The sequence below is a fragment of the Hippoglossus hippoglossus genome, chromosome 18 (genome assembly GCF_009819705.1).
Source record: "Hippoglossus hippoglossus isolate fHipHip1 chromosome 18, fHipHip1.pri, whole genome shotgun sequence".
Lineage (NCBI taxonomy): Eukaryota > Metazoa > Chordata > Actinopteri > Pleuronectiformes > Pleuronectidae > Hippoglossus > Hippoglossus hippoglossus.
The window spans coordinates 7,617,121-7,631,469 of record NC_047168.1 but is presented as its reverse complement, the minus strand read 5'-3'; the positions used below and the strand labels follow the sequence as shown (position 1 = coordinate 7,631,469).

Sequence of the window (14,349 nt, the reverse complement as noted above, 5' to 3'; positions counted from 1 at the left end):
TTTTCTTTTCTCAGTTTTTGCTTTCAGCACGGATGCTCTGCTTTTTTAATTTGTTTATCGAGACGTGTTCTCCCTTTTTGCCATTCTCCTCAATCTGCTGAATCTCAGCTGGAGGAGTAAAGTAATTACATGCTTTGTCGGGTTTTACATGTAGACGACTTGACTGGGTTGTTTTGTATACAGGTAGTTCTCAGATAAAAAATAAATAAAAAACATTGGAAATTGGGAGCATTTCTCCCAGAATGACCTCCTTCTCCCCCTCCTTCTCCCCCTCCTTCTCCCCCTCCTACTCCTCCTCCTCCTGTTTGCAACCCATGCAGTCCTCTCCTGAGGTTGGCAGCAGGAGACACATTTTCAGGCTCTGGCATTTTGTTTGCTCTCGGCTCCTAATAAAACCGGGCGCAGTCACAATTTATCCGAAAGGGTGAGGCTATGACTTTTAGTCTAGCTGAAAATTAAAAGCCGGGTTCTTGTAATACGGTTTCACAGTGGTGCACGAGCACGCTCCACCTCTGAGGAGGACTTGTCAACTTGCAATGGAATGGGTAATATCTGAAAAGCAAAATTGCACTTTCCCCCGACATTAAAGCAGCTGTCAGGATCAAAGAGATTGGAAGTCAATGCAACCGAGAGGAACAAACTTTTCCATCTGGTTGTGCGTTACAGAAAATAACCAGATCCAATTTCAGGCAGCAACAACACTGTGAAGAGTTATTATGCAAATCATTTTCAAACTTCTTTTGACCCCCGCACTGGCAAAGAATAGCTTTTTGTCATCATGTTAGAGGGTTCAAGATAATTAGAGTCATGTAATGGGATTGGAGAAAGTTTTTGAATAGACCACAGAGCTCAACATTAATTGCCTGGGTGTGAAAAGTTGCTCCGAGGAATGACTTTGTGACACTGAACTGCAGCGAAAAAACAGGGGTCAAAATATAAAACAATCAGATGAATTGCTCGTTCCAACAACCTGACCCGACGTCCAACCCCGGCTTGTAATAAAAACTCCCTAAAGGGGTACCACAGAATAATAGAACTGAAAAAATAATTAATAATCTGATAACACACAAATGAAGTTTCAAGTGTGTTCATATAACTTGTACTTCAATGAACTCAAATAAGTATTTTCTAAAGTTGGAGAACAGTTTTCTTTTTTCAATGTGGGAGAGTTAAATTGAGTTTGGGTGAATATGTAATAAAATATATATACACACACAAACTGTATATGTATGAATATATACACACACATACAGTGTATGTATACAGATACGGATATCTTTGTTTCTTCTTTATCAACCCTTTATATATATGTATAACATTTATTTTGTAATCTCCTTCACAATGAATGTAAAAGGGGCACATTCTTCTTATTAACGTTCCTTTCCATATCCTTCCATATCTCCTCTCTAAGCTTTGTTATCTCCATCCCTCTTAAGGGAAAAGAAATAAAAGTGACAAAGAAAAGAGTAAAATAAAGACGAAACAATCCCTTTAATACAGCGTTGGGCTGATTTATGATACTCCAGATGTGTTACTGGGGTGCAAAATGCAAGATTATGTTACACAACCCATCGTATGATTCTTAGTCCTCGATTTGATCCCACTGTTTGGCTCCAGTTCAGCCTCCGACCATGCTCCCTTTGGACAGCTTCCAGGATAATGTCAGGCGCTGCCAGAGAGGGGTCCAAGCGCAGTTTAAAGTATGTAACCACAGGTGGAGTTTGACTCTCACTTTACTATGGCTCACATCTACCCAGCTTTCTCCATAGGTTTGTTTTTTAAGGTTTGAAAAGAAACACAAGGGGGTTTACTGCGCTTGGCAGTCGCTTTATTATTGCTCACTTTGAAATGACACTCGACACCTTTGAGAGGAATATTTTGTGCATGCGACGCTACAACATCCTCCTGATTTTATGGTATATTTCTGACAGCTGCTGAGAAAACATTATCCACATGGGAGTTTCTGGTCCAGACAAAATACCCCGCATCATTTTCAGATATCATCTGGATTCACAATATTCATCACAATATTTTTCATTCTGATTATAGACTGTAAGGAGAGACTCCCATACAACCAAGCTGTACCAGCAACATCGAAAGACTACAAAAGCAAGGCCAACACAAACGCTATGACATTTCAGTTTATGAAACACAAGTCGAAGGAAAACGTTACAAAAGCCCATCAGGCCCTGTCAAGAAAGTTGTTTTTCAATCAATTAGGACTAAACCGAGCATTGAAAGAGCTTATAAATGAAACAAACAGGCCTCGAACGTGGTTATTAGTCACTGAGAGATATTCAGCTGCCTGTCAAAGAAATGCACCATTCCTGCTCGAAAACACTGTATTGACCTGAAGTTTTTTCGCAGTACCCAAAGTACAGTCATTGAACAGTGGTTTCAAAAAATGCGGCATGAAAGTCCATGATGAGGGTAAAAAACTATGAGCAATCGGTTGAAACCTTCTCAAGTTTTTCACAGATTTTGAATATGAAAGTGGACTTAATGTTCATGGAAAGTCTTTTGGCATTCAAAGTAAAATGGACCTCGTGCTGATACGTATATGTGGTATTTTTTTCCATTTTGTTATTTGGTGGCTTTTGAATTTTAGAAAATAGGCAGTCGAAAGCTTTTTTATAACGCAGAACCAGAGAGAAAAGACATTAAAGTAAGTGCTGTTTGGCTTTTCTATTGGCCAGCCAGCAGTGCAGGTATTGAGATGGCAACGCTGGTTGGTTGCCCCCCCAACTCTGATCCAGACTCAAATCCCTCTACAACTCTTGGATGGATTGCCAAGGAACAGACATTCATGGTTCCAGACCTCGTTTTCTAATGATGTGCTGATCCCCTGACTTCACCTCCTGCTGAAGCTAGAACTCAATCATATTACATTGTGTGGACTGTCTTTCATGATCCTTTAACTCTTCAACTAGCTCATCTTAAGGTTTTAATTTGTAAAAACTTGCCTATGACTAAATCCCTCAACTAATGAAATTCCCTTAAGCTTAATTAGTGCTAATTAGCAAATGAAAGTAGGCTAACATGCTCAACTTAGTTAGAAATGTTTAACAGCAGTTATTGGGGCCGAACATTCTGGTTTCAGTTTCTAGTTCCACCAATCACGTTTGAGCAGGATCAATGGTTGCGCCACAGAGAAAAGAAGATGGAGCACATTGACGAAAATGCATCGGCTTTTTGATTTGATTTTGTGGAGAAATGTTCGACTTGTGTGATAAAAGAAACTAGTCAGACAGTAAACAGTGTATTGCAAACGGAAGATGTCAAGTCTAAACCCGGACATCCACTTTCTACCCCGCCCCCCCAGAGTCTAATTCCTCGTCAGATGATAGCCGATGGGCTCAGAGATTGCACTGTATCAAACTTTCAGGTTGATGGGAAAGTTGAAAGTATGTTGTGGTGCTAAATTAGATCAAAGCAATGAACACCAGCGGCTACAGCCAAAGTTAGAAACTACATTTACATGTACGGAGACTACAGGAGACTGTCAAATATCACAGCTCAACACATCTTAAACTGTCGTTTTGACCAGTGAATTTTGAGATTCCTCATCTCCAGTCAAGGTCAATTATATTCAAGCCATGATTTTTTTTTAAGTTGGCACGCTGACATCATGAATCGTGTAACATCTCAAAAGTCATGTGTCTGTGAATACGATGGTAATAGCCTGTGACGTGAATGGCACCAAGTTAGCTGTAAGAGCAGCATGAAACCATCAGCACAATGCTTCAGAGTCTCAGAATTTATTCATTTCCCCCCTTTTTTTTCAGGAATAACCAAACAACACAAGATTTCTACAATACCACAGAATGTTTTTGGTCCAAAACACATAGCAGTAGTCATTTTAATGCTATTTGGCACAACGGATTCCCATGTAATTGGCAGCATTGTGAAACATGCTGTTCTAAGCCATGGGTGTATTGTTTTTGAATACTTTTGCTCATGTTTTTCATTACAACATTATTTCAATGTTATGCATTGCTTGACATAATAAACTTCTCGTTTATACTACATGTATTTGAGGCAAAATTGCGCTTTACCCCAACCCATCATCCATAAAATACTGATTAGCCTAGAACAGTTAACACCACCACACCGCCATATTTCTCTTGTTCCTTAAAATCAATCAGATTTATGTGAACCAGCCGGGGCCCACTCATTTATAGGAATTGAGCTTGATATACATAATCAGACCACTCAAAGCCTTTCTCTCTAAGCAATACAGCTATTCTTTGAAATAAAAGTCAGCCTTCTGCCAAACATAGCAAACAGGGTAACAGCTCTACCCTCCAAAGTCAATCAGGTTTGAGGAGGGGTGACTTTACATTTCTGTGCAAACCCGACAGCACCTTTCATGGGTAAAGCGAAGAAATTCAGATGTGTTTGGCATCTGTATCATCCATGATCAAATGCGAAATGAAAGACAATTGCTGTGTTTTCTTTGTGCAAATAAAATCAAATAATCCGAGGAGGAGCACAGCAAAGTGCACTTTTCTTTTTTGAACCATTGCAGTGTACGCATCATGGAAACTTAACTTTATAATCACACATTACGAAAGTAAGAAAGGCTGCCTTCAGAAACATGCAACAAACGTCTGGAGATCAAACTTAGTGCCAAACATTAAAATAATTCCACGTTTGATTCATTCAGCTACAACAGTTTCCATGGTTCAAACTATTTTCCCCTTGAATCGTAAACAACCAGCCTATTCTATGGATGCCAAACGCACTGCTGACCTGGCTGTTTATATATGAGTCATAAAAATACAATGCCCTGCATGAATGTTTGGGGGAAATGTCATGGCTGCGCTACATGTCCAGTGCCAATGTTTTTAGGAACTGACATGAAATTGCTTCGCCAGTGTTTGGTTTAGCTATGGTTAATTTTACGACAAGGGTAGAAGGTGCCTCCCGTGGGAAATAAAAAATGTGCAACGGTGATATGGTTCTTGAAATGTTCCGCAGCCATTTTGATAAAAACGCTTTCAATCCTTTGTTTAAAATGTCGGAATAAGTGACAGTGGCTGTGTCACAGCTGCAACTTATTGTGGTTCTATTTAAAATTATTTAAAACCTGTAGCCTATTCAATATAACCGGACTGCTGTCAAAATCAAAATTACACAATCAACAGTGCAACATATGCAGTAAAAAAGTCTCTAAATGGCTTGTAAACTATTGGAGTTTAGTTAGGTGAAGTGTTCAGAATATTTCTATGTTGATTAATGTCTTTACAAGCCGTCCAAGGCTTCAGGACAGTTTGAAACAGACATTAATATGGTCAATTTAATCCCACAACACGGATGGATGCGTTTATTCAACCTGGCAGCACTTGGGTATCCAGGTCAACAGAACCAAAGCTGCACAAAAGCTGGCTTTCTACCGTACAATCATTTGTTATTGTACAAGTACATTTTTGTGGAAAAGCCTGGCAGAGAGGACGGTCGTTCTGATCCAAGATCCGTATTACTCAGCATGACAATGAATAAATCAATGCATTAAATGCTAATTCGAGGAACAATGTGTTCACTGTACAAGGGGGGGGAAAATGAAAACGTATGACCACAATTTTACAATCAGCCTCATCCCTGGATGTCACTGCTCTCCTCATCTTCAGAGGGATGTGTTTTGTTGTCTGGCTGCAAACACAGAGAGCCTCACCACTACAACTATGGAAGAAGAGCACTTCTTCTTCACTTCCATAGAAAAAAGCAAAGAAAAAATATCTATTCTAAAATACACATGACATGAAACATTTGTTCTGTCTGGGATTTTCCTTATCTCAAGAAACAAAAGTGCTCAGGATAACTTTTAATGCGATTAATTTGTGAATGCAGTGCAGTCAGTACAAACTTTTTCCACCATTTCAGATAAGGAACTTGCCACTGCAATGACTCTGCAGAGCACTTTTTATTTGAAGAGACAGGTACAGGAGGTAAGGTGATTTGGCAACTAGTGGCTGAGGAAGAGGGAGAGAAAGAAAGGAGAAGAGCAAATCAACATGATCTTGCCGATTGGTCTGGTTTCCAGGACAACAGCTGACTCAAACTGCACATTCTTCCATCCATTAAATATCTATATCGCTTATCCTTTGAGGAGCGCACAGGTCCTGGGGCCAATCCCATTGGGCTGACATTGGGCAAGAGGCGGGGGTACACCCTGGACAGGTTGCCCGCGTATCGCAAAAAAAAACGAATTAGCACCGAATGCGAATGCGCAGAAGAACAACAACACGGCACACGCAGCACGTTGTGTACAGAAGTAAGTAGAAGGAGAAGGAGAAGAAGTCGTAATAGACATGGAGGCCACAGATGTCAGCATTTCCGGTACATATGAAAGTGGCCCAGATCTGATTTGAAAAGATCAGATTCCATGTGATTTGTGCCGTTCACAATGTCATTAAAAAAGTCACATAGGGGGAAAAAAAACAGATTCTGGCCACTTGGGCCCGCTGTGTGAACTTAGTCTTAGAGCCTCCAATTAAACTAACCCAATTCTTTATGTCTTTGAACAGTGGGAGGAAGACGAGTAGCAGCACAGAGCCCTCGCAGACATGTGTGGTCCACATTTAGCTCATTTAGTGCATGTGCAGTTTATTGAACTACTGTGCTGACCACTCAGTTCTCTGCGATTACAGAAGTTGAACTTTAAAACCCAACAAGCACAAAGGCCCAATTGAAAACTTGGGAAGGTCAAGCAGTCAACAGATAACAGCACAATGAGATAAAGAGGTGAACTGTGTGTATCTTCAGAATCCTCTTGAGGTCATCTCTATTCGATATTTCTGAGAAGCACAGGAAAGTCCCTTTTCAACTTGTGACCTGGCAAACTGGCTCCACAAGGGTCGGCCTTGTTGAACTCTGACTGACTCTCTTAACTGCTTTCATTGTTTCCTTAACTTCCTCAGACTCTTACGATTCAAGAACAGATGCAGACACAGAAAGCAGAACAAAGAGTTTGTTCTTATAGAGCAACCTTTTTAACTGCTGTCACAACTTTGTCGGCCGTCCACTTTAGGTTGTGTTAAAAAGCACCCAAAAGCTGCACTGGTTCAGCGTTTCCCACTGAATCAATTCAATATGGGGGTAACAATGATGCTGGAGCACTCTCATTCGCAACAGATTCCGAGCGACAGGTACACAGACTAAAGAGTGACAACTTCTCAGGTAAAATTTATGGATTTTTTAAAACAGGCATGTTAAGGGGATTGATATCTATGACTTTGCAATTTGCTACAGATACAAATAAAAATCCCTATCTAGCAAATTTAAATGTGGAATCATAAGGGGACTGTTGGGCCTTGGGGGAGGTACCTGCTCTACGAGTGCTATTCTAGTTTCTAAATGCGAAAATGTGATATATTACTTGTGTCAATGGAAGTTCAGCTCATGGAAATAGGATGTTTCCCAATGCCTGCAATCTGATACAGCATGGTTAGCATATAATGCTAAGCTATTTCTAAGAGCAACCTTATTATCGACTTTGTTTAACAACAGCGGTTCTTCAGCTGCCTTTAAATGACAGCCACTCTGTTTGGATTATCAAGCCAAAAATAACTTGTGCATTGTTAAACAGACGAGTACAATAATTTCCAAACCATGTTAAAGAGCGCTGGGCCACTAGCCCTTAGTGTTAAATCCAGTTCTCTGTTGCTACAAAGGGTTTTGACAACATAAAATAAACAGAAAATTCTGCAGAAGAATTCAGAGGCCTATTTCAATTTTCCCAAGGTTCACATTAGAATCCCTAGCCGACCTCGAAAAACAAAGTACTAAAGGATATCTCACATTATTCCTTGATCCTGTGGCCTATATCTTCATTATCCTGATTTCCAACTGCACTTAACTGCAATGCGACCATTTCCTGAATAAATATGATGATTGCAGCCATTTCCTAAATAGTTCTTGGCAATTATATTTAATCTGTTGCCCAGAAAAGAGCCCATTGTGTCGGATATTTACATTGTACTCATCGTATGTTTTTTTGGTCCACACATTTTGTCGCCACATAAACTCTTGTACTGTGTTCTCTTTGCACACAGACATACACAGTGGATTTAATAATACACTGTATATAGTGAAATGAAGCCAAAATATACGAACGCCACCATCTTACATATTTGGAGCCGGAGTCTGCACCCTAGCGATCAGGGAAGTGAGCCTCAGTAGCGAGGTCCCACCGATACATGTGCTTGACCAATAATGAGTCAGTGTCATTTCCTATCCAAGCACTTATTGGAAAGATAAATGTTTGAACATGCATCAGGGTGGTAAGAACTTCCTAAAACGACAGAAACCATCTTTGAAACCATCTTTGACGTGAATTTTGACTTTGTAGCTTGGTCTATGTCCCATCAACTAACATGGAGAGATTTACGACCTATACATAAAGCCAGCCAAAGATTGAGACACTTTAGCTTCACTTCTGGGGAGCTGTCATCTTGCCCATCTTCTTTAAATTGTGATCTTTTTGTGAATGAAATAAATGTATTGTGATATGTAGATAGACGTGTGTTTACAGATTTGTATAAAAGCCGTAAAGCGTCCAACATCTCCCTGATTAGGGGCTGAATTAAACACAACAAATAGTCTTGAGGGATAATGAACAGTGACACCAGCCATGCAAACCCTAATGAAACTCACTTCTGCAGTTTTCAATTACGAGGCATCGTCAAAACACAGCGTCCTGATCACTCTGATCGCTCACGAGTCCACGCCAGTGTTGTTGTCATTACGTTAAAGCCAATTCCACAACCTACAAGACACTTAATGTCACATAGTCCCGAGACATCACCCGGCAGGAATCAGAAAGTAATTACACGAAGCAGCATTCATTATCACGCAGAAAGCAGCCACTGATTAAATTTAAAAGAGAAAAAAAAAAAAGTTAATGATGCATTGCATTGCCTGCTGCAAGTGTCTGTGTGCTCACTCAGTGGTCAGAGGATGTTGTTATCAATGTTGAATGTATTCATTTGTCCACCCCTTCCTGATGATTATGGCAATTTTTAATGTGTATATGTTGGTCCCAATTATCAGTTCATGAAATCACGAATTAACCCACTGGGATTCGAGGAATTTGTTCGTCGCTGCAGGCTCCATTAACACGGTTTCAAGCAGATTGAAACTAGTATTAAATATGCATCTTTCTCTTGCTGCCGCCACCAGAGGAAAGTAGACTTGCCCAGCAGACAAAGTTTTGCACATGAGATTGAGTAGCTACAGTCCTGCAGTATCGTCTCTTACACCTAAATAAAGATGCACTCTTAGGCATACATACTTACAGATTCAGAGACCGGAAATTACTACAGAACAAGCAGCCCTCCTTTAGGTCTTTGTCAAACGTGCACATACGCACACTCGGGGAAGACAAACGACATAAATACAAGTATGCCTGGCTGACATGCATGGATCATCTCTGCTTTTGTTCTGGTTCAGTGTCGAAGCTGGAACGCTGCTGAGGAGGAAGCGGGGCCTTTGCGAGAGCCTTTTCATCACCTTCAGAGATCAATGTGTGTTCCTCTGGCAAAGGCCTGAGTGCCGGGATACTTGAGAACCACCCCGCGCACTGCACACTGCAATTATTCTCCCTGCAGTCCTGACTGCGGTCGTGATGGAAGCAGAACACACTCCCTGATGAGGGGAGATCAGTAATAAGCCAATCGATTGGCCGAGTCCCCTTCGCCTTATGCTGCGAGTTAAATTGGCGCGGGCGTCCATCCTGACGGCTCTATCAGAAAGCCTTGCTGCGGAACTTTCTTGAAACGCTTGCTTGCATATGAGGGAGTGTTACTTTTTGGTAACTTTATCATCTTTTAGCAAGAAATTTGAGAAAAATCCAAAGGCTTCATGTGTTGTAAATGAAAAGGGGGGAAACACTAGGATGAGCCCAGCTTGGCTTGGCCCGGCTGGAGTGTAATACACAGTGGAAAGTAATGGCTTCTTTTGGTTGTTAACCAAGTTATACCTTGGCATCCAAAAACCGAATCGAATTGTCATGACAAAGTGGCCTTCCACCTGGAAGCACGTTAACAGAGATGGCAACAGAAATGAGAGAATCTAAAGGTCTGAGGACAAGTGCGATTTTTGCAAACAACAATATCACAAGCCAACACTGCTCAAAAGTTAATAAACCCACTCCACATATACACACAAGGGGAAAGCAACCTCAGCCTGATTATCGCAACAGTCAGGGGTTGATTTAAGCTTCTGGTCTGAGTATGCTGCTAATCAATCAATAGCTTGAATTAGATCATGGAACTCTGAGGTGCAGATGCCAGCAAATAAACCTAAAGTATGCTACATGTAGTAGTTACTACAAATGAGCTGATTTGACCATTCAGGCTGCTGAAGTCCTGATATATCCTTTTAGAAATTTGACTCCAGAAAAACGTTCAGATGACATGGACTCACAGTGACTCTTTCCTGGGGATCGGCCAGGAGATGCTTTTGAAGCTTACTGAGGGTGTGTGTGGAGTGAATATTGCACCAAGCATACTTATGGTGACACGCGTAGTATCACATAGACCCATGTGGGTGTGTGTGACGCGTCCACGCCTTCTCCTCTGTGTGTCCTCTGGGCGCTAAAGTTTGCTCGAAATAGTTGCGGGAGCATTTATGGTCACTGGAAGAAATGGTCCACCGTGGGACGCCAAATGGGACGTACAGCGCACGATTAGCATTAAACGATCCCTCTCTCTTGTTCAAGTTCAAATGAAATACTTTATCTGTGTTAAAGACTCCTGTGGCTTATTGGATGTCACGTCCAGATCACGTGTAACTCTATACCTGCTGCAAACGGATGACATGACTGCTGGCTGACCTTATCAACGGCAGGCGTGTGCGAGCCAGCGTTCGCCATGTGCCGATGTGTCTGTGGTGCGTGTGTGGATGGATTTAGAGACGCGGGGGCTAAATAATGTGGACCGCAGGGGCCCAAACTGTTCAAGGGCAGTCATCGCAGTTCCTCAACAAAGACGAAGCCACTGGAGAAGAGCCAACTGCGCTCCAGTCAAATATGTTATAACAATCCTCAACTATTTTAATAGACTGGCATACAGAACTATCTGCCTGAATAACTAATCCTGCACAACAATGAGTGTATTTTCATCCATAATCAAGCTGTTTCCTCATGATTTCTGTATTTTTTTGTGTATTTAATTAGTCACACCCTGTAGATTCTTATAATTCCTATTTTTTTTAAAATATTTTTTATAATATACAAGGAGGGGGGTTGTTTTAAAGCCTCGACCCAAATATTGCTAAATTAGAAAATAAATAATTGACTTGCAGATAATAATACCACTACGTATGAGATTCAGCAAAATAACAATAATATGTATCATGGAATACTTTATTGTATCATGGAATACTTTATTGTCCATTTTCAGATTGAACTGCAGGGATTATAAAGGAGTACTCCATTAAAAAATAAATACACTTTTCTCATGTCAAGTAAAGAAATAACAAGTGCTTAATTTTGGAAAAGAAATTGTAATAAGAGTGTAGATTAAGTTTCACTTCTTTATTTTAGATAAATCTGTTTTCATGCCATGTGAAGTTGTTTCCCTTGCTTCTCTCTGACTCGCACCGTCTCTCTCGTCTGTCCACAGACTGTGGGTTGGAGTTGGTCGGAGTCCTCAGTGTGCAATTCACACATTTGACTGGATGAGTGGCGTCACGTGAAGTGATTTACAGCACATGGCTCCACACAAAGCTGTGCCAGTTAAAATGGAAACGCTCCGTCAAAATGAGACAACTCTAGATGGTTTATTGGTTATGGGTCCAGGTTTGGACATATTGGACCACTGCTCTATATAGTTCCTGACAACAGAACAAAAAAACTGCAAAAATCCAGAAATCCCAATTTACTGTTCACTCTAGAATGAACAACAGAATGTCACTTATATATAAGGCGTGGTGGATGAGTAAGAGAAGGAGTATTTTGTTTCTTATATTAATTTGGCTCCGCTGACGGTTTATTAAAAAGTTGTTTCTCATCATTGAGCTTCACTAAGGCTTACATCCCCTTCTATCTGCCCTCTACGGTTTTGAGTAAAATATTGTTTTTCCCTCGGACTCTCAACTGTATTTTTTCCCCCTTACTCCCGAGGGCTTTGCTTTCATTATCTCTCAACTTATCAGCCCGCCTCGGTGGTCTTAGGCCGGTGTTTACTTGAGCATTGCGTGACCCATGTTGGATTATTCCTGCGCCGCTTTGAGCATGCAAGCGTGACCAGGCTTGCATACACAGGCTCTTGTGTCATAGATACCCTATCTTGTCAACAGCAGAGGAAAATGTTTGATAGAGAGGCTGTGAGCAGGAGGAGGAGGAGCGATGGGGATTTCATAGCAGAATAGAGGGATGAAAGATTTAAGAGCAAAGTGGAAAGTCGAGAGCAGTGTTTTTGAATCTGTTGCGTGAAGTTGTTGAATTCATGGGTTCATATAAAACTCCTTGGTCCGGGCAGATGTTCCAGATGTTACACTCCGGCAAGGAACACTGGACGTTAAGTGACAGCGCGGCGATCTTTTCATTCGTTTCACTTGAAAGAATGAGGACGAGCCGGAGTAATTCAAGTCTGAAATGAGAACGTCATCAAAATTAAGATGCTCCACTGGAGTCTAAACTCTCTTGTCTGCCAATGTATCCCCCTGCTGGGCGCAGGCTGCCAAAGGATGAAATCCAACTTTTGATTTTCAATCCGACAAATCATAAAACAATGGCGCAGCGTGTCACATCAACTGTGATATTATCCGTATAAAGTCTAGCATGTGGAGAGGCCTCGTCTCAGCAGAACAGTGGGTGATGACAGGCTGAGACGGGAGGTCGATGCTCCAGTGGGACAGGTAGGTGTACAGTTACCAGCAGCAGCATCTGGATATCAAAATAACTGATCATCTGCCTCTCACAAGCCTATACAGCATGCAAAGTGGGTGAAAGAGCTGGCAGGATAGAGAAGGAGGATTTCTGTATCTGCACGCACATGTCTCAAACACATCATGTGCACCATCATATAACAACTTCTCTAAGACCTTAAACAAACGGCGTAGATGAGCTCTGCGGGATTGCTGAATGCTGCAAGTGTCTTCCAGACCTTCATGGGTCGTGAGTGGAAACGAAAATAAGGTGTCATCACTGGGCCGTCAGCCCTGGACTCACTGAGAGTCAGCCATAGGCGAGTTTATTTTCCCAACCCAGGAAACCCCTCTGCAATGCTCTAAGACATGTGCATCCTGAATCCGGTTTCCAAAGGACGGCTCCAAAGTAAGTAAATGAAAATGAAACACACTTATTAGAGATTATTTCAGACCACAGAATATGGTAAACATGCCACGAGGACTTACAATAATGGCTTGTAAGAAACAGTGAGAATACAAAACATGCAGCTGAAGGGCAACTCCAAGTGGAAATGAATGTGAGAAAGCCAAAATTCCCTGCAAGTGAACAAGGCTCTCGTTTTTTTTCCCAACCTCTGTCAATCTTTCCTTTGAAAAAAAACAAACAACAACACATACACACAACCGCTGCACCTTCACTTACTTTTGTGAGCCATTAATTCCCCTTAATGAGGGTAATTTTTTTTTACAAAGCAATCACAGTTCTGAGCAGAACCTTCCTCCGGAGCTGAGTCATAGCCGACAACAACGAGCTTTATATACCACCTTGTTCATTTTTACTGCAGAACATGGTGTAAAACCTATTTCACTGCATTCAGTCAGGGGAGCCTTATAAACAGGTATAAAAGTTTATTCCCTGTGCTTACCTTGTTTCAAATAAAACTTTGAAAAACAGCAGATTGTTGTTGCACGGAAATTACGCAGAAACCTACGCACTTTACTGCTCGAGCTAAAGGTCAAGCATGGAAGGATTTCTACAAAAAATTGCCTCAATATCAGGCAACTGCAATTCTTACATTATTTTCACCCTTGTGGCAAAGAAGCTACTATTAAAATTAGTTTGGGGACATTTTGAGAAATATGCTTTCTCATTTCTTTGAGTTGCTGGCATCATCACATATAAACCAATTAAAATATTTTTTTAAATCAGCTCTAAATAGTAGCTTTGAATGTGAACTCGTCAAATGTTTCACTTGTGCCTACGTACTTTGAAGCCAAAACGGATGTTTTAATTATTAACATGCATATGTTTTTAATTATTTATAAGCTTGTTGAACCAATATGCAAATACTGGAAAGGTGTTAAACACATAAAAACAAGATGTTTTGATTTCAGTGTCCGCACTCACACCTCAAAGCCCATGAACACAAGGAAGTCAGAACAACAACTTTAAGACTCGGGAAACGTCACTCTCTGAGGAGCATGTGAAGGCACAGC

The 14,349-nt window shown here is 41.0% G+C and overlaps 1 protein-coding gene across 6 annotated transcripts in view; it reads right to left on the bottom strand.

Annotated features, from left to right (window-relative positions):
- LOC117752245 (collagen alpha-1(XXV) chain) overlaps positions 1–14,349 on the bottom strand; it is a 146,320-nt gene that overhangs the window by 65,569 nt on the left and 66,402 nt on the right. The window lies entirely within an intron of this gene.